At 40.6% G+C, this 26,658-nt stretch overlaps 1 pseudogene; it reads left to right on the top strand.

Moving 5' to 3' along the window:
- The first annotated feature begins 445 nt into the window (after positions 1–445).
- On the top strand, positions 446–26,658 carry LOC140458341 (Ig heavy chain C region, membrane-bound form-like; annotated as a pseudogene).

Below are 26,658 nucleotides of genomic sequence, written 5' to 3'. Positions count from 1 at the left end.
GGACAGAGACTGGTAGTGTCCTGGGAAAACAAGCTCAATTGTATTACTAGTTGGTAATATGTTTGAACTTTGATTTTAGTTTTATCTGCTTGTGAATGAATGTAGAAATAAAGGGAGCTAACATCCCAATGAATTTGTTTTTTTTAAAACAAAATACTTGCATCTATCATGTGAAACAGTCCTGAAGCTACTCAATTTTACTTCCACCATTTAAATAAAAACACTCCCAAAGAAGCTATCCAGCAAAACAAATATCCCAAGATGTGTATGTGTCCATGTTTAAGCAAAACCTCATGTAAATACATGAGCCCATGTGTTAGGGCTGTGCAAGCTGATACCAGGATCCAGTCTGAGCCTCCAGCAGGAAAACAACAGGCGGAAGCTGTAAGCCTGCCCCTTCTGATGGCCATATAAATCCTGAGCACTGGACCGTAAGTCAACACTCATGGGTCGGCTCTGTTTAGAAAGATCTTCACAGAACCGCTTCCCACAATTTATCAGAATTATTGTGTCGACAATTTTTCTCAGTTTGTCACTGACTTTCTTATCATGTGAGTGTTTTTTGTTCAAATATCTCTTTGTTACTGTCTCAATGTTAGTCTACCGCAGGAATGTAAAAGACTCAGCCATCATTTAATCTTCATTAATGGTCATGGTTTATTTGTTTTCTTTTTAAAGGTGTCCAGTCGGAGATTGTTTTGACTCAGGAAGAGGCAAACACTGGCCATCCCGCAGACAGCCTGAAACTGACCTGTAAAACCAGTGGGTTCAATCTTGGCAGCAACTGGATGTACTGTGTCCGACAGGTTCCAGGACAGGGTCTGGAGTGGCTGGTTCGCTACTATAGTTTCTCCAGCAGTAACTATGCACCAGCGATTAAGAATCCATTTACTGCGTCCAAAGACAATTCAAACAACATTTTCACGTTGGACATGGGGAACCTGAAGATCGAAGACACCGCCATCTATTACTGTGCAAGAGACCACACCGAGAGGAACCAGGTCTGGACTCATTCAAAAACAACTGGAGGGAATATTTTGTCAATTCCACCATAAACTGACGGTCAGTAAGAGTTTTAAATACAATTATACCAACTGTGATCTGAAGCAGACCTCAGGCTGCCTTTTACAAAACTATCAAAGAGGAAATGTACCATTTAAACTGGCAAACTGGTGACACAATGGGACAATGTTTTAGGCATGTCATATGTACTGCTAACACTTCCATCAATTAAATGGTCGGACAAATGTTAGTTTTAATATATCTGACAGCTCAGGAAATCACTGCTAATTGTTATGTCAACTATGGCATTAATTCTAAACATGATCAGTACTAAATGACTCTTTCAAATGAAAATTGAAACCTTGAGTAAAGAACAGAGAATGAGTGTACTGGTCTACATCATTGTGATACGACAGTGGGTCACAGTGTTTGAAACTAGTCAGTGATTACTTCTACAAACCGTCTTAACTTGCAGTGCAGTATTAGTTCTGTGCGGTTTTATGCCAGTATCAGTATTTAATTTGTAAAAGTGTTAGGTAATTATCGATACACCAGTTAGGGATTTTGAGAATCCGCTTATGTGTTACTCTGTGAAGTCTAAAGCAGTATTAAAATTTATCAAGAATGATCAGAATTCACTAGCACAATTATGTGATGAAGATTTGTCTTGTCTTTATTTTGCCTGTGGTTCTGAAAATTTAAAATGGTAGTAGATTTTTGATTTGTTTTATGCAGAGCTAGTTATATTGTGACCCAGTCCAGAGAATGTAACACATTGACTATCTTGAATACTGGGGCCAAGGGACCATGGTGACAGTGACTTCAGGTAAGAATTTGAACTTTCTTAGTGACTTTTTAAAAACTTTCTATTCATGTGACTAGTTTCTGAATTAAATGAAACTCAGATTCTGTGCTGAGTTTCGTTTGGTTCGGATTGACTTTTGTTCACACTGATTATAGACTTCAGTTAAGGCTCAGCAAATAGTTAAAATGGTGATGATGGAGTCAGTTGCTCGGTGTATCTCTTTTTTTTGGTCAGATGGGCATTCTGTGTGCCTGGGTTACTTGAAACACCTAATGTCTCTTAATCTGTCAGCTATAAATAATGTTTAATGTTAGTGACACCCTTACTGTGAGTTTTATTATCAACAACAAACGCTAAGAATTCAAAGATGTTCAAGATATTACGAAACATGATTAAAACATGCTAAAATATCATTATTCATTTCTTGAATATATGTTCTTACCATGATTATATTTTCTCATTTATTTTGTTATTTTTGTTGATGACAAGCAGGTTAGAATCCGTCATACAATTTTCTTGAGGTGCTATATTGCATTAGATTCTGAGTTTGTTTTACTTGATTCTGTTGAATTGAGTTGCTTGGAGTTTGGCTTTGCTTTAGTTGATTCAGTTTGAACTGTGTTGATTGGATTCTGACTTTGATTTTACTTGGTTTTGTTGAATTGTGTTGATTGGCTTTTGAAATTGTTTTATTTGATTCTGTTGAATTGAATTGGTTGGATTCTGATTATCTTTCATTTAAATCTGTTGTTTCGAGTTGATTGGATTCTGATTTTATTTTCCTTGGTTCTGTTGAATTGAGTTGATTGAATTCTTATTCAGTTTGTGGAATTGATCTCCGTTTCATGCTTTCTGTAATTCGTGTTTTCTTTCTGGTGAGGAGAATGCCTCTCTGGATTCCTTTTCATTACCATTATTTGTGAAGTTCTTTTGTTTTTCATGAATCATTTCTGCATTTGTTAAACTTATATAATACATTTTTCTCTGCTTGATTGAAAATATTACATCCATTTGTAATGGTCTGAAAACCAACTTAAGGCAGAAACCCAGAAGTGTGAGAAATGAAAAAAAAACACGAGTTTTTAATGTATTAACTTTTTAAAAAAACACTCAGTTCTAATTGTAACCCATCTGAATTTTGTTTTGAGTAGCCTTATTCAAAATAAAATTTGGGACTAAAATCTGAAACTGCAGAATTGATCAGATTATGTAATTGAAACTAACTTAAAATTATAATGTTTGTGCCACCCTGACTAATTATTATATTTGTCCATTCAAGTAATTGTGTTTTGACCATGAAGTGATTAATCAATATATGCCTTCAACCGCTCTACTGTGTGCTGCACAAGATTGTCACGATCAAGAAGGGTGTGCAGGTCGGAAATAAATTGAACTGTTGCCAGAAACGTTACAGCTTTAAGTGTTAAGTACCCTCACAAACAAGGTTGTTGTTATGACTTGTTATTTCTATTCAACGTAATCATTAGTTTGCTGGATTCTGAGCAGCTTTGTTAGACTTCAATTTGTTTTTTTTTTGTGAGGTTACATCATGTTCTTGGTTCTGTTGAAAATGTTTGCAGAGCCAGTTCTGCTGAAAACACACAGTGTTGTGATCTGGTGATCGTTGATCTGTTGAGGAGGGACTGTGCTTGGGTAACATTAAATGTGTTATATTTGGGAAACCGTTTCTGGTTTCTACATTGTTTTTGCAATGTTAACATGGTTGGTGACAGTGAACCGCTCCAGGTTCCTCATTCAATGCTGTCAGCATGTGAGTTGAAATTTTATAAAGCCTATTAGTAAGTGAAAGGCAAATTGCAAAGATTTTAGAAATGAAGGGAAAACGGATACCTTCGGGTGCCATTTTTACTTAAAAGTAATAATTAAGAATTAATCTAATCCATGCTTTCCAATCCAAATTCAGAACTCCACTATCGAGTTCAAGCACAAGGTCTGTCTTTAAACAGATTACAAGTCATAGAGAAAGATAAATAGAATTTGAAAAGTCTAATGTTCTAATAGTTCTTGCTCTTGAGCAAAAATGCCATGACTGTGTTATAATTGAGCAACAAACACCTTTCAATTCCACTGTACACTGCATACATATTTTTCTGGCTGGAAAAGATCACTGGCAATGACCATTTGGAAATTGTGCACAATTCTATGAAGAACAGATCCGTTTCACTGCTTTGATCAGTTTTACACGTAACTTGAGTTAATTAATTGTTATGTCCCTGATTAAACTGGATTTGCAGGATAAAAATAAAACATTTACTGAATTATTTAATCTGCCCAGTGCTTTAGTTGTTCCCAATCTGTGCATTTTAAATAAATAGTTACATTTTACAAAATAAATCAACTGAAGTGTCATTCTTTTGGAAACAACTGCTATAGTGAATTATGTGACGAAGACCACATTTCGAATTAATTAAAATAATCCACCCATGAACTCGCAAGGCAGCATGGTGGCTCAATGGTCGGCAATGCTGCCTCACAGTGCCAGGATCCCAAATTCGATTCCACCCTCGGGTGACTGCCTGTGTGGAGTTTGCACATTCTCCCTGTGTCTGCATGGGTTTCCTTCGGGCCCTCTGGATTCCTACCACAGTCCAAAAGATGCGCAGGTGAGGTGGTTTGTGCAATTTAGCACAGCCATAGTGTTCAGGGATGTCTAGGTTAGAGTGCATTAGTCAGGTTTTAATATAAATTAGGGGGAATGGGTCTGGGTGGGCTACTTACTGTTCAGAGGGTCAGTGTGGAATTGTTTGGCCAAATGGCCTGTTTCCATGCTGTAGGATCTCAACTCTTAAAACCATGGGAGTACTTACTGCAAACGCAGAGAATTCATTTTACATCAATATATTCAGACGTATGCAGAATTCACAAATTTGCAGAAGACATGAACTAAAAGATAACAGAGCACATTGTTTATTCAGGCACTGAAAATAGTGTAATATTTATTTTAATTAATATACTTGACTGATTTATTGTAAAGTAGCGATCGGAAGGAACCTGCTCACATTAGTTAAGTGTGGCAATCGTTTAGATTAGATTTCCTGCAATATGTATCGGGTCATTTGGCCCAACAAGTCCACACCGACCCTCTGGACAGTAACCCACCCAGACCCATTCCCCTACCCTATATTTACCCCTGACTAATGCACCTAAGACTATGGACGATATAGCATGACCAGTTCACCTGACATGCACATCTTTGGATTGTGGGAGGAAACCCACACAGACACAGGGGAGATTATGTAAATTCCACATAGGCAGTCACCCAAGGCTGGAACCGAGCCTGGGTACCTGGATCTGTGAGGCAGCAGTGCCCACGTTTACTTAGACATATGTTAAAGCGGGCAACTCCAGACAGAAGCATGTTTTCAATTCATAACTTTTTAAACATTTTCGTTCATTAAAAGCAGTAAACAAGAAAATGACCTTGCCCTCATTCCTCCAACAGAAATGCTTTCCACACTGAAATGCAGTATTGTACTTATGCAGTGTATGCAAAATCTTTACAGTTCAAGGAACGTGTTAAGACTATGTAAAAATAATTTAGAACATAATCCATTTCCTCCGGATCTATGCTTTACTTGGCGATATTTCTCACCTCAATAATTTTATTAAATACAATGACTTATTAAGTTTATTAACTCAGTGGTTATTTATGTTCATTATGAACACATTCTCGTTCACATTAATCCTCTGGTTAGTTCCTCTGATGAATGTTCAATTACAGTGAATATATTTGACGTGAGGAGTTGAGCAATGTATCCTCTAGGATTAAGTCTGTTGTACAGTTTGTTTCAGTGCTATCTCTGACTAACTTGTCAATGGTCCTGACCATTTGTAAATTGTCCAGTTCAGATACCTGGATCTCAGACAGTTCAATTTCATCTTGCACTTCAAAACCACTTTTATCGGCCAGAAATACAATATTCGATTTGGTGCCTCAGAATTGAGAGCCCTGACTAAGTTGTTCCAATTAGAACGAACGTTACAGGAACAAAAGGCAGATAGCAAGAGTTTTGAAATTGGTTGTTGGCAACACTAGATATTTGATTGAGTGAGGCAGAGGGAAATATGCTGCATATTATCTTTGTGCCTCAGTTATGCAGGACATGTTTTGTGGCACAATGTAGAATCAGATTTTTTTTGCATCTTATTATTTGAAAACCTATTATCAGCTTTTAATGTCACTGGCAGCTGTCATACTACACTTCAAAACATTTCACTCTTTTTCAAACTATGTAGGCAATCTGGTGCAGCTTCATTCACAGGGGAAAGAGGAAGGGAGTTCGAAGTTGCAATCCAGTGACAGTGAATTGATGGCAATGCAATTCTAGTTTTATTCCTCTCTCGTTCAGATAGAGATTGAACAATTTGGAACTGCTATCGAAGTATTCTTGGATAAATGTTGAAATGTTACTTTCATTGTACAAACATTCTGGAACAATTCCTGGTTGTTGTAAAGTGTTAATAACTAACATGGTTTATGTACTGTCAAAACAGGTGGGCTGTGTTCTCCGAGTTAGTGTCGAGCCCATTGTGTTCAGGTCTGTTATGATGTTGTAGTATAGTCCTTGATTCTGTGCCAGGTGGCCTGTGTTCACTTACAACCTGTTAGAGAGGTATGTAACACCAACTCTTATCAGGTTACTTCAGTGCAAGAAAGCAGATTGAGATGTTTGGGTGTTTGTTGGAATTCCACTCACAAAGGCCAGTGAAATATATTCAATCGCTGTCCTGACTTGTGACTCTTAGATATTAAACAGATTTTTGGCGGTTAGCAGCTTTTTCCAGATCAATATTTGTTCACAAGCTTTTGGGCATCGCGAGATGGGTATAATGGAGTAAGTGCTCAAAGAAATCCCAGCTTTTGACTTGCTGTTCTAACAATATCATTTATAACTAATCCAGAATGAATCATTTTCGAAGCAAATTTGATGAGATTATGCTTAGGCTGTTTTTCTTTATATTAAACCAGTGCTGTAGTTGAATTTGATTGTTCAGTACGGTGGGGGTTCCGCTGAATCTTGCAGCAGATGGAGATAGCTTTTCAGTTGGTCTTCAATTGCTATCTCAGACCATCCAGTACCTCTGCTAAGAATTCTTTTTCCAACAGGAGTCAAGCCAACGTAATCACTGTTTATCTCAACAGGTTGAGCTCTTGTGTCAAAAACATGAAAACAATTTGGTGAAGAGGGGATCTCTGGGTGCGAAAGGTTAACCTTGTCTTCTCTCCAGAGGAGCTGCTAGACCTGCTGAGTTTCTTCAGAAATGTCAGTCTTTTATTTTGGTTCTATAGCATTAAAGTTTATTGTTTCATTGAAAAAAAGTTCTGTTCGATTAAACACGTTCCTCAGAGAAAAGATGCATTTGAACACATTGCGAATGTTCAGAGATATTAAATATCAGAGAATCATTGAAATTGAGCACCCTGATCTCGAGCTGTAGTTTCACAAGAAACTATTATGAAGTAACAACACACTCCAGAATGCAGTGTCTGTTGTAATTGGGTGGAAGTTATTTTGATCACTCAGATAGAGAATGTCAATGATCCCGTTCCAAATAATCAACACAAGTTTTTTTTTAAAGCATGTGGGAAATAATTAATTTGTTGAAATATTTTAATAAAAAGTGCTCACGCCAGTGTTAGCTTAATGAATGACACAATGATAGGAAGGTAGGAGCAAGAGGAGGGCATTCAGCCCCATGTGCTGTTCCACCACTTACTTAGATCATGGAGCAGCTGTGAGATGAATGCACAGGCCTCCCTTTGGCTAAAACTCTTTAACACCTTTGATTAACTATCAAAAACTATCCCAGATTTACTGATTCGACTGCCCATAACAAAGGGAGACACCATTTCTGAAAGACATTCCTGTGAGTACTATGACACAATGAGGCTGGAATTAATTGCTCATGAAAGTAAACTTTAAATCTCTGACAATTTCCAATTGAAACATCCCAATCATCATATTTCATTAATTTAACACTATACTTCCCTGGAATAAAGAAATATAACGTGTGATTGCCTTGCTAAAAATGAGGGATGCTTGATTCCTATTATATGATTAAAAAATAGCTCTGTTCATTCAGTGAAAACGCAGTCAAATCATACAAACGGAAATCATGTCATCTTGTGTCGACACACAAGTGCCTCAAATAATTTTCAATTCTTCCAGTAGTTGTTTGAATCTCTAGACAGGTGTGGAAGGGTCAGACTTTTTATATTGCTTCGAGAAACCAGTTATAGAACATAGAACATAGAACATAGAACATAGAAGAATACAGCGCAGTACAGGCCCTTCGGCCCTCGATGTTGCACCGATCAAAGCCCACCTAACCTACACTAACCCACTATCCTCCATATACCTATCCAATGCCCGCTTAAATACCCATAAAGAGGGAGAGTCCACCACTGCTACTGGCAGGGCATTCCATGAACTTACGACTCACTGAGTGAAGAACCTACCCCTAACATCAGTCCTATATCTACCCCCCCCCTTAATTTAAAGCTATGCCCCCTTGTAATAGCTGACTCCATACGTGGAAAATTGTTCTCACTGTCAACCCTATCTAACCCCCTAATCATCTTGTACACCTCTATCAAGTCACCCCTAAACCTTCTTTTCTCCAATGAAAACAACCCCAAGTGCCTCAGCCTTTCCTCATAGGATCTTCCTACCATACCAGGCAACATCCTGGTAAACTTCCTCTGCACCCGTTCCATTGCCTCCACATCATTCCTATAGTATGGCGACCAAAACTGCACACAACATTCCAGATGCGGCCGCACCAGAGTCTTATACAACTGCAGCATGACCTCAGGACTCCGGAACTCAATTCCTCTACCAATAAATGCCAGTACGCCATATGCCTTCTTCACTGCACTATTTACCTGGGTGGCAACTTTCAGAGATCTGTGTACATGGACACCAAGATCCCTCTGCTCTTCCACACTACCAAGTATCCGACCATTAGCCCAGTACCCCATCTTTTTGTTACTCTTACCAAAGTGAATCACCTCACACTTAGCTACATTGAACTCCATTTGCCACCTTTCTGCCCAGCTCTGCAGCTTCTCTATATCCCGCTGTAACCTGCCACATCCTTCCTCACTGTCTACATCTCCTCCGACTTTCGTATCATCTGCAAACTTGCTCACCCAACCTTCTAACCCTTCCTCCAGGTCATTTATAAAAATGACAAACAGCAATGGTCCCAAAACAGATCCTTGCGGAACACCGCTAGTGACAGCACTCCAAGATGAAACTTTACCATCAACTACTACCCTCTGTCTTCTTCCAGCCATCCAATTCCTAATCCAAACCTCCAACTCACCCTCAATGCCATATCTCTGTATTTTCTGCAGTAGCCTACCATGGGGGACCTTATCAAACGCCTTACTAAAATCCATATATACCACATCTACCGCTTTCCCCTCATCTACCTCCTTCGTCACCTTCTCAAAGAATTCAATAAGGTTTGTGAGGCACGACCTGCCCTTCACAAAACCATGCTGACTATCCTTGATCACATCATTCTTATCCAGATGTGCATAAATCCTATCACTTACAATTCTCTCTAAGACTTTGCCCACAACAGAAGTGAGACTCACTGGCCTATAGTTACTAGGATTATCCCTACTCCCCTTCTTGAACAAGGGAACCACGTTTGCTAGCCTCCAGTCCTCTGGCACTACTCCTGTAGACAAAGAGGACACAAAAATCAAGGCCAATGGCTCTGCAATCTCCTCCCTTGCTTCCCAGAGAATCCTAGTATAAATGCCATCAGGCCCTTGCCAGAATTGCCAACACCTCTTCTCTACATATCTCAAAGCCATCCATTCTACTTATTCGTGCCTCAGTATTCATATCGACAACAATGTCCTGTTCCTGAGTGAATACTGACGAAAAGTATTCATTCAGTGCCTCCCCAATCTCTTCAGCCTCCACACGCAACTTCCCATTACTATCCTTGATTGGACCTATTCCTACCCTAGTCATTCTTTTATTCCTAAAATACCTATAGAAAGCCTTAGGGTTTTCCCTAATCCTACCAACTAAGGACCTTTCATGTCCCCTCCTTGCTGCTCTTAGCTCTCTCTTCAGGTCCTTCCGGGCTACCTTATAACTCTCAATCGCCCCTATTGAACCTTCACGCCTCATCTTTACAAAAAGCGCCCTCTTCCATTTAACAAGGGATTCCAATTCCTTATTAAACCACGGCTCCCTCACACGACCCTTTCCTCCCTGCCTGACTGGTACATACTTATCAAGGACACTCAATAGTTGCTCCTTGAACAAGTTCCACATATCAATTACGCTCTTGCCTTGGAATCTACTTTTCCAATCCACACATCCTAAGTCATCCCTCACCGCATCATAATTTCCCTGCCCCCAGCTATAACTCTTGCCCTGTAGTACACACTTATCCCTCTCCATCACTAGAGTAAAAATCACCGAATTGTGGTCACTGTCCCCAAAGTGCTCACCTTACCTCTAGTTCTAATACCTGGCCTGGTTCGTTACCCAGAACCAAATCCAGTATGGCCTCACCTCTTGTTGGCTTATCTACATATTGTGTCAGGAAACTCTCCTGCACACATTGGACAAACACTGACCCATCTAACGAACTTGAGCTATAGCTTTCCCAATCAATATCAGGAAAGTTAAAGTCCCCCATAACATCCACCCTATTAATGTCACTCTTCTCCTGAATCATCTTCGCAATCCTTTCTTCAACGATTCTAGGACGATGAGGATTGCCTGTAAAAGACTCGTAACAGGGTGACCTCACCTCTCCTATTCCTAACCTCAACCCAAACTACCTCAGATGGCAAATCTTCGTCCATCTTCCTTTCCACCGCTGTAATACTATCTTTGACAAGCAAAGCCACCCCCCCCCCCTTTTACCCTTTTTACCCTCAGTTCAACCCTGGAACCTGCAACAGCCAATCCTGTCCCTGATCTAGCCATGTCTCCGTAATAGCTACAACATCGAAGTCCCAGTTACCAACCCGCGCTGCAAGTTCACCTACCTTATTTCGTATACTTCTGGGATTAAAGTATACACACTTCAAGCCACTCTTCTGTTTACAGGCACCCTCCTTTAAGATTGATGCCATATTCCTAACCTCCCTACATCCGTCTATTTGAATTGCTGATGTTTGTGTGGTATTAGTACATTCACAGCGCTGGGGGGAAGTGATTGAGGAAGAGGAAACGGGCAGGGAAATAGTTGAGAGTCAAGTTGAAGCCTGATTTGGAGGAAAGCTTTCAGGAGAAGCATTTACACGCACGTGCGCCCTTATCCTCAAGGATCACACTTTTGGAACATGCTGCCGAAGGGACATGTCAGCATGCAAAATGGAAGTTGAAGAAGGCACCCTGGCCCCTCTAGAAGGCTATTCCATTCATGGGATCATCACTGATCTTGCTGCTCACCAGTCTTCCCAACAATCGATAATATTGAACCTGATTGTTTACTGTTCAAGAAAAGAATGGTGAACCTTTGGAATTCTCCACCACAGAAATTGATTGAGGACAAAATATTAAATTATTTCAAGAAGGAGATAGATTCCTTCAATCCTTAAAAAATGCTACAGATATGTGGGAGAAAGGGAAACAGGCTACAATATTGGTTGAAAGCCATGAAAACATTGAATGGGACATGGTTTCTAGGTTTGTAAGTTTCACGTAATGCCAACATTGGTGGTATAATTGGCAGTGAAAGTTATCTAAACGTACAAGGAGATCTTGATCAGCTGGGCCAATGGGCTGAGGAGTGGCAGATGGAGTTTAATTTAAATGAACACGACGTGTTGCTTTTTGAGAAGATAAATCAGGTCACAACTTACGGAGTTAATGGTAGGGCACTGGGTAGTCATGTTGGACACAGGGGTCTGAGGGCCCAGACTCTAGAGTCTTACAGAGTTAATGGTAGGGCACTGGTTAGTGACATTAAATACAGGGCCCTGAGGGTTCAGACTCATAGGGTCTTACAGCGTTAATGGTAGGGCACTCGGTAGTGATGTTGAACACTGAGGGCCCTGAGGGTTCAGACTCATAGATTCTTGAAAGCGTTGTCTCAAGTAGCTAGTGTGTTGAAGGTGTTTGGCACATGTATCTTCATTGGTCAGAGCACTGAGTGCAGGAGTTAGGGCTTCATGTTGTAACTGTCCAAAACATTGGAATGAACTGCCAGAGGAAGTGGTAAATGTAGAGATAGGTCCAACATTAGAAGACATTTGAACAGCTACAGGAACTTGATAGGTCTGGATGGATATGGGCCAAAGGCAGGCAAGTGGAATTTGTTTCATTTGGGAACTCTGGTCAGCATGGATGAGCTGGACCAAAGGAACTGTTTCTGTGCTGTACGACTTTATGACTCACTGACTTTATGTTGGAGTAGGCTCAAAGTTGGAAGGTGGTGAGCAAGTGAGGGGCTAGATTGGGCATGTGGGAGAATTTGGGCTGGTAGGCTGTGAGGTGTTGGCTGGCTGCTGGGTAAGCTTGCATGCACTCTGTCTGGCAAGGTGGCATCAAGGTAAATGGTAATGGTCACAGGATAAATTGTTCGAATTGTGCTTGGTAGGTGAGGGGTAGTTTGAGCTGAAAAGCAGGAGGTCTGTCTTTGCCAGGCAGGTTTATGGAGAGGTGGGCAGGATGCCATGCTGGTTAGTGTAGAGGTGGGCAGAGTGTCAGGGTTTTTCGGGGGTGGAAGGTCACTGTAATGAATTGACAGGTAGACGTGTTGTCAAAATGCAAAGCTCAGAGTCTGGCAAAATGGTAGGTTGTAAAGCACAGATGCTAAAGGAGCTAGGATGCAATGTGCAAAGGTTGATTTGGGTAAGATGAGAGTTCAGTGGTCAAGTGCTGAGGTCATGTCTTGGGTAATGGGCTTTTGTCAGAGGTTGTGAAAATGATGGTGCCAGGTCCAGTCAGGGCCAGATTCACCATGGGCCAGGTGCAGGGCGGCAGGAGTGTAAATGAGTGAAAGGAATTGAGATCATATGTCCATCTGGAAGATAGAATATAGAACATTACAGTGCAGTACAGGCCCGTCAGCCCTCAATGTTACGCTAACCTGTGGAACCAATCTGAAGCCTATCTGTCCTACACTATTCCATTTTCATCCATATGTTTATCCAATGACCTTTTAAATGCCCTTAAAGTTGGCGAGTGTACTATTGTTGCAGGCAGTGTGTTCCATGGCCCTACTACTCTCTGAGTAAAGAAATAAACTCTGACATCTGTCATCTATGTCCTCTCCTGCTAGCCATCACTATTCAAGGAAAAAGACTTTCACTGTCCACCCTCTGTTTATCTTTTATGTCTCAATTAAGTCATCTCTCAACCTTCTTCTCTCAAACAAAAACAGCCTCAAGAGCCTCATCTTTTCCTCATTAAACCATCCCGCCATACCAAACAACATCCTGGTAAACCAAACCTCCTCTGAACTCTTCCAAAGCTTCCACATTCTCTCTATAATGTGGTGACCAGAACAGTACACAATACTCCCAAGTGCGGCCACACCAGAGTTTTGTATAGCTGCAGTCTAACCTAGTGGTTCTGAAACTCAGTCCCTCTATCGATGAAAGCCAACACAAAGTATGCCTTCTTAACAACTCTATCAAACTGGCTGGCAACTTTTAGTGATCTATGTGCATAGATACCGAGATCTCTCTGCTCAGCTACACTGTTAATATGGATTGCCTTGGATGTGTTTCGTGTGATAGGGGTTGTGTGTTCTGGGCATGAATGGGTGTATAGCGTAGGGTTTGTCAATGTGACTGCAAATTTAGTTCTAGACAGAGTAACTGCAGTGGTTAGTCTGAACGATGAGGTTTGATGGTGAACTGCGTGTCAATTTGATAGTTATTAAAGTTAAAGATTACTAGTTCATTTCTCAAATCATATTTACGTAAATACTCAGCTGTAACACTCCAAAGTCTCTGAACCTTAACGGTCTTCCATTTTTCAGAGGCCTCCAGAATTCAGATAATTGTAAATTAGATGCTTCAAATTCCAGACAATTGGCATGAGTTCAGCCGTGACAGCCATCCTCCCCGTCCCAGTGCTCAGCTCCTGCCTGTGCTGCTGCTGCAGTGACCTTCCTCCCAGAGAGAAAATTCTGCCTTGCATTGATAAGTGAGAAAGGATCACTGGACCTGATTTCCAAGTCTGGGGACAGCAAACACGAGGGGACACAACTTTAAAGTGAGGGGAGATAGGTATAAGACAGATGTCAGAGGTAGTTTCGTTACTCATTGAGTAGTACGGGTATGGAATGCTTTGCCTGCAACGGTCGTAGATTCGCCAAGTTTAAGTACATTTAAGTCATCATTGGACAGGCTTGGATGCTGCCTAAACTGCTGTGCTTTTTCAGCACCACTAATCCAGAATCTGGTTTCCAGCATCTGTAGTCATTGTTTTTACGTAGGCATATAGACGTACATGGAATAGTGTAGGTGGGATGGGCTTCAGATTAGTATGACAGGGCAGCGCAGCATCGAGGGCCGAAGGGCCTGTACAGCACTGTAATGTTCTATATTCACTCTGATTTCTCTCCGGGGGTACTGCCAGCGGTTGGTTATTTCCAGCAGCACGGTACCTAGTGGGGCGGCACGCTGGTTCCGTGGTTAGCGCTGCTGCCTCACAGTGCCAGGGACTCGGGTTCCATTCCAGCCTCGGGTGACTGTCTGTGTGGAGTTGGCACTTTCTCCCCATGTCTGTGTGCGTTTCCTTCCACAGTCCAAAGATGTGCAAGCTGGGGGAATTGCAAATGTTGTGTTCAGTGATTGGGAGGTTAGGTGCATTAGTCAGGGTTAACTGTAGCATAATAGGGTAGGGGAATGGGTCTGGATGCGTTACTTTTCAGAGTGTGGGTGTGGACTTGTTGGGCCAAATGGCCTGTTTGCACACACTGTGGAATTTTGATGAATCTTGGTTTGTATTTTGTGAAACTTCTCTGCTCTTCACAGCAATCCAGTGAAAGTGTCAGTTGGTGAGATCTTCAAACAGTTACTGGAGTTGGATCAGGATGTTCTTCTTCCTAAATTATGTGGCTTGGTCAAGGTCGAGGGCATGTTTCTAAAGAGGGAACCAATGATCATGATCAGCAACTGGTAGGAACCAAAAATAACTCCAGTTATGCTGTAGACTTCAGCGGGAGCATACTGGCAAACGTTTACAGCTGAGGATACATTTGAGTAACTGATAAGGTCAAATGAACAGAAACTAACATGCTCAATTGGTCATTCTATTGTAGAGACACCATTTCCCCCCACGCTTTATGGCCTGGTCTCCTCCTGTCAGGAGCACAACACCGGTTCTGTGATATTTGGTTGTTTGGCGATGGACTATTCCCCTGACGTCACTAAGGTAACCTGGAAGAAAAGTGGGGAGCTAATCACGACTGGATTGAAGAATTACCCATCAGTGAGAAACAAGAAGGGAACCTACACCATGAGCAGCCAGTTAACCCTGCCCGAGTCAGTGGTAGATTGCCCCAGCAAAATCTACTGTGAGGTTCAACACAGCGGATCACACAAGAGCAAAGAAATACCATGTCCAGGTACGTGTTGTGGGAACTGAGATAAACAGAGCATCTGGGATTAATATGAAGAAGGCATTATTTATAACCGTTTTCACAGAATCACCTTATACAGCACAGGAAAAAGGCCCTTTGATCCATCCAGTTCACACCTATCAATAACAGCCACCTAACTATTCCAATCTCATGTGCCAGCACATGATCCATTGCCATGTGTGACTTGCCCTTGCAAGGATGCATCTCACTACTTCATACTTATTATGAGGGGCTCAGCCTCTACATGACTTATAGGTGCTGAGCTCCAGGCTAACACCACCCTCTGTTTGATTTTGTTTTCCCCTGAGATACACTTGGAAACTCCTGGCCTTACCTTCACCCTGTGCCCCTGAGGCATTGATCAATCCATCAAGGGAAAAGGTTTCATCCAGTTTACCCTGTCTATGCCTAAAATAATTGTAGACATCATGATAATCTTCTTCCTAATTCTCATCTGCTCCAAGGTAAACCCCTGTCTATCTAAACTAGTTTCATATCTAAAACCCTCCAACCCAGGCAAGATCCTGGCAAATCTCATCAATACTGCCTTCAATGTAATCACATTCCTTCGATAACATGCACACAACGCTTCAGTATGGCCTAACCACTGTTCTATTAAGTTCCAGTATCATCTCCCTACTCTTTATTGTCAATGTCTAGGCTAATAAAAGCAAATATCCTCCCACTTTCTTAGCCTCTTTATCCAGATGACACAGTACTATTCTGGATCGGTGGGTACATGCAACAAAGTCCTTTCCAGGGTTCCACCATTCAAAACGTCATATCTCACAGATTCCTCTGCCGAATTGCATCACCTTACATTTATCCAGAATAATTTCCATTTGCAACTTCACTTCACATACAACCAACCCTTTTATATCCTCCTGCAATCTAAAGCCATTGTGCTCATGACTTACCAACATGACAGTTTTCATTTCATCTGTGAATTCACTGGTTAATCCTCCTAAATTTGAGTCTTAATCATTGGTATGTAAGAGAATTGGCAAGGAAATCAACACCACACCCTACAAGAACACTCGGAGACATAGATTTCCAGTCACGCATACACCCGATGGCTATTATCCCCTGCTCCCACCACTCAGCCAATTCTGGATCAAATCTGTCAACTTAACTCAGATCCCATTGGCTCTGATTATTTCTATCATCTGGATATCGAGTTATCTCCCTGAGAACTACTATCAAATTGTTACACATGATTTTGTCTCAATAAAACCGCGCTGAAAATTGTTGATTTATCTTCCAAATGAAGAATAATTTCACTTCTCAATGGTTTCCCTACCACTGAGACTGGCTTGACAGATCTGTGTTTTCATTGTTTATCCCTTCCTTCGTCCTGCATAACAGTGCAACATTGGCTGATCTGCACTCACTTGGCACAACTGCTGTGGCCAAACACGAATTCTAAAATATTGTCAGTGACCCAACTATTTCATCCTTTGCATCGCTCAACATCTCGGTATACTTTTCATCTGCCCTGGAAATATAACCACTATTCATTCAGCATGACAACACAGAACATCACGTCATGTGTCCTAATTTCGGAAAACTACATCACAACACGCCTCCATGATTTCTGTCCCCACATTGTCCCTCTTACTAGTGAACACTGACACAACACATTCGTTTTGACCACAACCTAATCCTCTGGCTCCACTCCAATAATAACACTTCGTGGGCATTACTGTTTCTCGAATAATTCTTTTATTATGAATGAGCCTGTAACTTTTAAAAATATTTTCCTTTATTTTGACTGCTATTATTTTCTCATGGTCCCTTTTGCTCTTCTAATTACTTTGTCTTTCAAACTCCCCCTTGCACGTTCTGTACTCCATACTAATTTGTTTTGTTTTGAGATTTCGCTATAGACCGGAAGCCTCCCTTGTTTCTCTTTATCTCACCCTCCATGCCCTTTGGTGTCCAGAGCCTGTTGCATTCTTGGTCCCACGCAGTGGCTTCCTGGGAAATGCCCTCCCTGTGATTTTCCTATCTCTTTCTTAAATATGTCACACTGCTCTGACTCAGATTTACCAATAAGTGTCAGCTTCCAGTCCACTCTGGTCAAGTCATTACCTGATCTTACTAAAATTGTCCTTCCCCTTTTCAGAACTTTGGGCCAATTTCTATTCCTTTGCAGTACAATCTGTAATCCAACTGATTTACGATCACTGTTTCAAAGTGCTCCACCTTTGATGTTTTACCCACTGGCTCGACATCATTCCCTAAAGTTAAGTTCAGGTTCACCCCTCTCTTGCAAGGTCTGGATTAAAATTCTCAGTATTAAACACATACTTTGTTAAAATATTCTCCTGGGGGCATTTTCAGAATTCTGCTCCCTCTAAATTTTTGACAAACTGAATATCTAAGCCTATGCTGAGGAAGTTAAAAACCTCTTTTCTCATTCCCCTATTTAATTTACATTTATCTGAAATTTGCCCATGTATTTGCACTTGGTCTTTTGGACATGTAGTAAGGTCTATATTGCTCTCCCAGTACTTATGTTTGCTGTATTTTGGTTTTGAAGTACTGTCCATTTGCCTTTTTTCGAGGAGGTATCCATGGTTTCATTTCTCTTTACAGCCTAAAATACTCTTGTCAGAATTGCGACAGAAGCAACATTCTGTACCGCACATCCCCGCCCCCCCTACTTTTCCATCTTTCCCTGTCTCACCTGAAGGCACTAAATCCTGGAATATTGAATAGCCCACTCCTGCCCCGCTCTCAATATGTCTCCGTAATAGCAACCGTATCATTTCCTCACTTATACCGGTAATTCGTCTGCCTTGTTCACCAGACTCTGTCATTAAAACGAATACCATCCAACGTTTCTATCTCTCTTCTGATATTACCGGCCTATAGTTTCTATGCCTCCTTGACTCCCTTGCTGTGTCCTATAATTTTAGCCTTTTACATTGTCCTGCTGATCTTTCTGTGTGGATCCCAGCTTCTCCAGTACTCTGCACAATTATGATTCTTATATCCATTAACCACATGAAACCTTGATATATGAGAACTGATTGTATTTGTTATGAAATTCGTCAGATAATTTATGCGATGTGTTTCCTAAAGATCGAGGTATTCTCCAACCAAATCTTCTCATAATTGTGAGTTCCAGTGAAGAAATCGCAAGCAGCAAGTTTGTAACCATCGTCTGTTCAATCATCGATTTCCATCCGAAGTCAATCTCCGTGAGTTGGTTGAAAAAATGCCGACCCTTGGATTCTGGCTTCTTCACGTCTCCCGTGTGTGAGGCAAACGGGAACTTCTCGGTGACGAGTCGGCTGATGGTCCCTTATGGTGAATGGTTCAACAGCGCAGTCTATACCTGCCAGGTCACTCATGGAGGGCACATTCAAAGTAAAAACATCACCGCACTCCAGTATAAGAGACACACACTGAGAGAGCTACAAATCATTCTGATCTCTGATGTGAATCAAACACGCTAATTTATCAGGCGTAGTAAACAGCACGGTACAGCTGCTCGTTTCCCAACATTCCTACATATCTAATTTCAGTTTGAGTGTTACATTTGCATTGTTCATGATTCAACATTTTGACAAGTCAGAAAAGCATGTTTCCTCTCTGTTGAAGATAGATATATAGTCAGTGTGCTTTGTTAAATAGTTTGTTGCCTGACCATGCTGGGAGAGGCATTCAGATTGCTGAATCCTTACCTGGTAGCTGCTTCAAGGAAAGGTTTGGGGGTTGGGGGGGGGGATATTGGAAAGATATCTGATTGAAACATAGAGAATACTGAGAGACTGAGGTCGAGTGAATGTGGAATAGATGTTTTGACTGGTAGGCGAGACTGGGACCCAAGGGCACAGTCTCAGGGTCAAAGGGGCACCGTTTAGAACTGAGATGGGGAGGAATTTCTTCAGCCAGAGGGTGATGAGGCTGTGGAACTTGTTGCTGCAGAGGGCTGTGGAGGCCAGGCCATTGTGTGTATTCAAGCCCGAGATAGTTCGGCTCTTGTTTAGTATGGGGAGAAGAGAGTAGAATGGCTTCAGCCCGAAATGTCGATTTTCCTGCTCGTCGGATGCTGCCTGACCTGCTGTGTTTTTCCAGCATTATTCTGATCTAAACTCTGGATTGGCCGAACAGCCTTATTCAAATCCTCCATCTTATGATGTTGTAGTCTCAAAATGACATGGTTAAAATATGCAGTGACCCTTATTTGAATATAAATCAATATGCGTTCAAAGCTTCATTCCCTGCTCAGGAATGGCCTGCTGGCCTTGGACACTGTACGACATTGATTTTTATCTGGTAATGACTTCTTTAACTTCATTTATGGGATCAGACCACAGGCCAAGTGTGTATCACATTTGATGAATTGGGATAAACGTGATCTCACTGAGCTTCTTTAAGATGGTCTCTGTAATTGTTGGATGCGGCAGGAGAATAAATTCTGGTTAGAACGCTCCAATAGGGATGAATGAGCTCGGAACTCGAGACAGGCTGATTTAGCCTGGTTTGGGTGGCCATGTTTACACAGTGAGTAGTGGATGTCTATAAAATTAGTGTACATTTCCATCGCGTTTGTAGATTAATTTAAGATGCTTTTATTTGTTTGTTTTCTCCCCTGCTCTATGAATAAATTAAAAAATGCACCTCGTAAATAAAGTGAAAGTACAGACCAGTCATGAACTAACTGAATGGAGGGAAAGACTTAAGGAGATGGGTGTCCTTCTCGATATCCAATGCTGCATTCAGTGTCTTGTTTTCTGTTCTACTCCAAACACAGCCTACGAGGAACAATGACATAAATTAGAGAATGACATCACACCAATAACGCAAAGTACTTTTAATCATTAAATATAATGAACAGAATTTCCATGGCTGTTCACCGCTCCTGTAACACTTTCGAACTCTGCAAAGAGAATAATTATTATTTATTAGAATTTGTCTATAATTTAGGATGTGATTTGGCAGTCAGCGTGACCAGCAGCATTTGCACCTTCGGGTTATGAACATGGAAATGAACTAATTATATTCAGATTATTCTTGTCACAAGTATCACTAGATGGTGTTAAGTGAGAGACAAACTCTGAAAGAAAGGTCATTCCATGGGTTACATGATGATATCTTCGATGATTTTACTTTTTTTACAGGTTTCTTTTGTTACAAAGCCAGTGTTCTTTTGGAATAATTACACAGGGTATGTTATAGATAATCACAAATGCTTTCACAGATCAAAATACATCAACAATAGTAAGAATCGTTTCAGCAATAGTTGGAGTTGCCATTTTGAAGGTGTTGTCTTCAACCTGTGAAGAAGTAATCTGAAGATTGTTTGTATCAGAAAGGGGCATTTTTCATTGACTTTGATTTTTGTTTTATAGAACATACCGAGTGCCACCCTAACACCGTTAAAATCCTCCCACCACCAGTAGAACAAGTCTTACTGGAGGCGACGGTGACGTTAACCTACGTTGTGTCCAATCTTCCTTCTGGAGTCAACGTGACCTGGAAACAAGAAAAGAAGCCTCTGAAATCAGAGATTGCTGCAGCCTGGACAGAATCCCGACAGCGTGATCAGCAAATTAGACATCTCTACTGAAACCTGGCTGAGTGGCATTACTTTTGAATGTGTGGTGTACCATCAGAATCTACCGACCCCGCTGAGAGACTCCATCCATAAGGAGAAGGGTGAGCGGTGAGATTAAAGCACAAAGGATCCCATGTGTAATCTCGATCCAGTCACATCAATGTCAGGCTTTGATTGGTAATGAACAAACACAATTGGGAGCATTAATGATGCATCTGAAGGCAGGATAGCTCGGTAGCTGCTGAAAAAAAAGATGGACCAAGAATATTGTATTCTGATTAAGTCAGATAAAGTGGGAAGAAGCCTGGGTTGTGACGTCACCATCAGTAATGACAGTTGGACAGAATGCCCTTGTTGTGGGCTGGAAACATGGAGGCAACATTCACATTAAACTTTACTCTTTTTACTGAACAGAATGTGTACCATTCTGCTCCTTTAGTAAACGGAAGTGAATAAATCCCAAATTTAAAATAGTGTATTTTAATATTTAGTGAAATTGTGATACTGGTTCAGGATTTTTTGGTTGATATATATTTGTCTCAAATATTCTGCAGTGATTAATCCGCTGGAGCCATCAGTGTTGGTCCTCCTGCCACCAACAGAAGAAATGTCCGCTCAGAGGTTTCTCTCCCTCACCTGTTTAGTGAAAGGTTTCTCCCCCCGAGAGATCTTCGTCAAGTGGACAAACAATGACAAGCCGGTGAATCCCAGTAACTACAAGAACACCGAGGTGATGGCGGAGAGCGACAACACCTTCTTCTTCACGTACAGCCTGTTATCCATTACAGCGGAGGAGTGGGCCAGCGGTGCTTCTTATTCCTGTGTGCTGGGACATGAAGCGATTCCATTGAAGATCATCAACAGAACAGTCGATAAATCCAGCGGTAAACTGAGTTTCGTAAACATTTCACTTGCACTGATGGACACTGTTAATTCATGTCAATAAAAATCTCAAAGTTGCATTTAATAATTCAACAAAAGTAATAAAGATTTTTTTTCCTCCAGTGTGAGTTAAATACTGATTTAATCGTTTCCCACTCTGACTTAAATTCCATCTGTGTAGTTAAAGTGGATTATTAACAGGTCTAGGACGAGTGTCTTGTGCAGTTAATGTTCTCTGCTCAGATGCACCCTGGGTCATGGAAATGTAAATTTTAGACACTAAAATAAAGTTTGATTGGAATATGCCAATCATAAAGAGTGCAGAACAGTTTGAATGTAACCTTTGTTTCTGGGGAACTTCCAGGTATCTTGCGCCAGCACATGAGTTGACAGTATGTATCTTCACTTTCACACCAAAGAGAATCGACCGATAAGGTTTCGTGGAGCAGAGGGTAAGGGAACGATGAATGGTCTGTCCTCTTGCTCCCTGTGCAGAATTTTCATGGTAGATTTCCTCTGTAATGTAACCCAGTTACTAACAGGAAAAGTCAGCTTCTTGCTTACTGTCCAAAGATGTAACATTTCCCTGCAAAATAATACCATTGAAGCATGTTGGACACGCTTGGCTCTGTTAACAAATGATTAACATTGATTCACATAATCCAAAACTGGTGTTTGCATCGTCCCAGTTTGAATTCCATAGTTTTGTCTCAGTTTTCTGGAGCACATGGGATCAATTCTGTTATTCGAATAACTGATATCATTTTGTTTCACATACAGAACACAAGTAGACATTTTCGATTAAACATATTCAGAAATGTTATCAGTGGGGATTTGAACACACGCCTTTTCTCTCAGAGACAGAAATTCTATCACTGCAACAGAAGAGTTGTTCATAAAACGCTTATCTCTCCACGACGGCGGGAAATGTTTCCTATAACACAAAGGTCAAATCTAATTATGGGCAATCCATTAAAATTAGAACAATAAATTAGAATAATAAAAATTGCATTCTTGTATAAGAACAGATACAGAGAGATGATCGCAAATACACACGTAATGACACATATACGGGTTCTCACCTAAAGACACATATTTATGTGCACACTCAAATGTGCATATAGATAAGATGTCACACACGCATACTCGCACAGAGCCACACATGCTAGTGGTACTTGAACACTCACCTAAGCTCATACAAAAAACTCACATACACCGAATGAAAATCATTTGCACAAATGAACAGGAGTACTCACACATAACCATGAGAAACATAGACACACGGTAACACACAAATGGGCATGAATACATATACATTCAAACAGCACAATGCGTACAGACATACATGCATGAACACACTGATACAAATTTTGAAAAATGTCCTCCCACATGTCAGCTCACACAGGCACGTAAGTGCACAGATATAAATATTAATATCATTATTTTCCCATTTTTAGAATCATAAACATACGATGACAGAGGCAGCTTAAGTAGTTATTTTTACACCACAGTGATCAGCATATATACAATATCACACGTACACACAAATTGACAGTCTCACATGCAGACACAAAAGTGCTTGGATCAACAAACAGAGGGGCGTTTATTAAATAAGGATAATGGGTACAAGCATCAGCAAGCACCACAAACAAGAACACAAAGAAGCTTATCAGGAGATTATTTGGGAAAGATTGCCACACAAGCAAACATCATCATATAAATATAAATATCCATCAAAACATAACATTGCATGCTAACATTTATTAAGCATAAACATGAAAATAACCTAGTTTAGGTAGGATCTGAAACAGACACACAAGCACACATTTTAGATAACACTAATGAAAAGTGAACACTCACAAAGACATTACAAGATAAGCATAGGCAGCAACGAAGTGGCATATTAGCATGATGATGCTTACACAATGTGAAAAGACCAAACTTTAGGTGCACAAACACATGAGCACACCAGCAGTAAAGGAACAGGAATATGTTTATTCACGCACAGACTCCAACATGGGCAAGATTGAAGTAAGAGACTCTCATAACCACATGCACAAACATTAAAAGAAAACGAAACAAACCAAGTAGTGGATCAAATAAATTAAGGGACACGTACAAAAACTTATTCTTAAATATACACATCCTACAAGCAAAAATATTAAGCAATGTCCTGACTGTGATGTCACTTATATTCATGATTTGCCAAGCAATTGGTCACCAATACATAAAGATGAGAATCACATTTGAACTTTTATTCAGTGATGGCCACAATTTTCAACTAAACCGCTGTCACAGCCTATATTTAAAATATAATGATATAATTAAAATAAGCATTCGTAATAAACATTCCTCAAATAATAATGTCCTTAAATAATAGCTTAAAAGAAAAATAATTTAAAACGTTCTGACATGGATAATAAAGAAAGAACATGTGCAGTTAGTATTTGTAATTTCTTGCTGAGAGTCAATAATGCACTAATAGATACAGATAAGAGTCACATTTGAGAAATACCTGACTGCTTTATAAAGATGTAATGGTCTCTAATTACATGACCTGGATGCAGATAGATCGATCTGGATGAATAAACAATCTAAATGCATTCTCTCAGCTTTATATTCTTAGATTCAATAGATCGCACTTGGATCGAAGACTATGAGGATGATAACAGCAATATCTGGAGAACTGCTTCCACGCTCATCACTTTGTTCTTCCTGAGTATTTTCTACAGCGCTGCCGTCACTCTGGTGAAGGTGAGAATAATCACATCTTTCTTACGCCAAGCAGCCCAATATGTTTTATGAAATCTCGAAGTGTGCCATTGAATAAACATTAAATCTGAAAGTCCCTGATCATAAATATCTGCGTCATTGCTTTATTGCTCTTTTCCAGGTTAAGTGAATGCATTGTGGACCCCCTTGATTTTCCTGATCTGCTTATCAAGATCTCTGAATTCACAATCTACAATCTGTCCTGTTGCTGACTCTAATAGTGAGATTAAATCAGTTTATCAGCGTGTAACTGAGACAATTATTGATGGATTTTCCTTTTTACTTTGATATCTTTGAGATGGTTGTGGTTGGAAGAATTTGTAGCTTCCCAGTTGTTTGAAGCCACATTTGTTTTGTTTTTATTTGTTCCTTACTCAGAATGGTTGCCTACCCTTTCTGATGAGCCTTTGTATTCCCTTTCTTGTGACTGTTACTGATGTACAGAAAATTCCCAGCTCACAGCGCGTGTGTTCTCATCTCAATGTGGCATCCAGCCATTATATTCACTTCTGTTAGCTTTTACATCAACTTTTTGGATAAAAATGCTTTCTGGAATGGTTACGAAATCTCGAATGAATATGCGCTAACCTTAAGTTTGCTTAATTCTTTCTTCAAGGCCAGTCAGTAATAATACATTTTCCCACATTCTACTCCTTTCCCAGCCAAATATTTCACTTGTTCTGTTTGGTTGTGTTTCATCCAGTCATTTAGTTTAATGCTGCGCTACCATGCAGCCCACTAATGTAAATGCATTTTTCACTCGATATGCCTGATGGAACACTCCAGAGGCAGAATGATTAGAGAACATTTCCTTTTATGCACAAAGGGTCACGGCCTCGGGTCACGTAATGATACAAATTAGGAGCTTTGCTCCACCAGAAGCCTATAAAAGGCAGGCAAAGGAGTTTGAAAATTTACTCTACACTCTCTAAACTAAAAGTACTCCCAATTTCGGGACAGCCGGGGTCAGTAATGCAGAAATCGCCACCTAAAGCGCCCAACGAAACATTCATCAGCCAAAAATGTCAACGTTCAAACGGTATTCAGACACAACATGTGCACAATCTAAGGGCAGATTCTCAGAACTGGAGTTTTTCTCACACAAAAGTCTCATGGAGCACAATCACTGGGATCTATTTGACACACCACACCTGCCAAATCCCAGGGAATGAGACTGAGATCTACCCGAGACAGGGATATTACTGAACAGCAACCCTCAAAAATAACAAATCAGAGGTCGATGTTGATCAGGCAAGGCAGAGCTCATGAGTACTTGAAATATGCAGCCATTATGATCTATATGACGCAAGACGGAATTGAGAACCAATCATAGCAACTGTTCACAGAGTCTGGAAACTATCAGCAGAGAAGAACATTTTCAATTTCTCAGAGTTGGTGAGGTATATCATCCCGGGAAGAGTGTTGTGAATCAGTCACGCACCCAATCTCATAACTTTCATTTTTTCAAAAACGTGGCACCTGAAACTAGATGCAATATTCCAGGTGAGACAAGAGACTGTTTTATTTCAGTTTAACATAATTGCTTTGTGTTTGTTCTCTACAGTGTTATTGATGAAGTTGGGATTATTTGCTCTTCTGTCCATGTGTCATGGTACATTCCCTGATTTGTGCACATACACACGGAGGTTCCTCTGCGCCCATGCCCCTTTGGGTTTACACCATTACCATTGTATGTTCCCCTGAGTTCATCACAAAACAAAGAAGCACGTCACACCTCCCTGAGACTGAGATCTATGTGACACACCGATATTAATGAATAACAATCCTCAAAAATTATAAATCACAGGTTGATTTCGATCAGGGAAGGCAGAGATTAGACGTTCTGGAAACCCTGCTGCTTTCTATGTCCTTTCCCTTAAGCCGTCTGTCAAGCTTTGGAGCTCTTAGCTGTTCTTCCAATATCCTAACATTTTATTTTAAATTGCTATTAATATTTTTCTGTAATTTTGCATTATAGACCAAAGCACAGGTTGATCGAACAAGGACTCCAAACACTGAACTCTGA

Source organism: Chiloscyllium punctatum, chromosome 33 (genome assembly GCF_047496795.1).
Source record: "Chiloscyllium punctatum isolate Juve2018m chromosome 33, sChiPun1.3, whole genome shotgun sequence".
In the NCBI taxonomy this organism is placed as follows: Eukaryota; Metazoa; Chordata; class Chondrichthyes; order Orectolobiformes; family Hemiscylliidae; genus Chiloscyllium; species Chiloscyllium punctatum.
The sequence above is the reverse complement of the archived record's forward strand: the minus strand, read 5'-3'. Positions and strand labels throughout refer to the sequence as shown.